A 313-nucleotide genomic window follows, 5' to 3' on the forward strand; every position below is an offset into this window, starting at 1 on the left:
TATTTAAAAAATTGTCCTATATGTTCTGTCAAAGACCGAACAAGCGGTACTGATGATTGGGGGTGGAGATGGGGGAGCGTGAAAAAAAAAAAACCTGTGTGTTGACGCGCAGCCTAGAGCCCTGAGCGGGACAGTTTTCTTAAGCCCGCTCCCCCTGAATTTCTGAGCATTACCGCCCACTCCCGCAACGCGCGTCACGCTCCCGCAAACATTCTTATTGTCTTATTGTATATATTGCATCAACGAAAATAGTTCCAAATATAGTAACAGCTGAGCCGCTGCGCATCTCTAAAAGCAAACACAGCCGAGTTTC

The 313-nt window shown here is 46.6% G+C and overlaps 1 protein-coding gene across 1 annotated transcript in view; it reads left to right on the top strand.

Moving 5' to 3' along the window:
• atrx (ATRX chromatin remodeler) overlaps positions 1-313 on the top strand; it is a 73,146-nt gene that overhangs the window by 56,847 nt on the left and 15,986 nt on the right. The gene's annotated exons all lie outside the window — the stretch shown is intronic.

Source organism: Sinocyclocheilus anshuiensis, unplaced genomic scaffold (assembly GCF_001515605.1).
Source record: "Sinocyclocheilus anshuiensis isolate Anshui unplaced genomic scaffold, SAMN03320099.WGS_v1.1 scaffold836, whole genome shotgun sequence".
Taxonomy (NCBI): domain Eukaryota; kingdom Metazoa; phylum Chordata; class Actinopteri; order Cypriniformes; family Cyprinidae; genus Sinocyclocheilus; species Sinocyclocheilus anshuiensis.